Source organism: Penaeus monodon, chromosome 33 (assembly GCF_015228065.2).
Source record: "Penaeus monodon isolate SGIC_2016 chromosome 33, NSTDA_Pmon_1, whole genome shotgun sequence".
NCBI classification, from domain to species: Eukaryota; Metazoa; Arthropoda; class Malacostraca; order Decapoda; family Penaeidae; genus Penaeus; species Penaeus monodon.
The window spans coordinates 23,226,486-23,226,845 of record NC_051418.1 but is presented as its reverse complement, the minus strand read 5'-3'; positions in this window follow the sequence as shown (position 1 = coordinate 23,226,845).

Sequence of the window (360 nt, the reverse complement as noted above, 5' to 3'; positions counted from 1 at the left end):
CCAAAGCGAATCTCGCACACAACAACCTCTCTTCCCACGCATCTCTTCCCCAATTCTTCATCAGTCCGATTCACGCTCGCTATTTCCTCCCGCTGCCAACATCATCATACAACCAACCATTGCCACCACTTCCAGGTTCCAACCGGTCTGCCAACACATGCGCGGTCATCCCACAGGGTGATTACCAACAATACGGAAAACCTTCGCCCAGGTTTCTACCTGCTGCTACCGCTACCACCAAACACCATTGCTTCAAACGCCGCCTCGGCTTTCAACTATACCGCTTCCAACACCAAAGCTTCCAACACCAAAGCTTCCAACACCACCGCTTCCATCGCTTCCCATAGCACACCGCTGTTT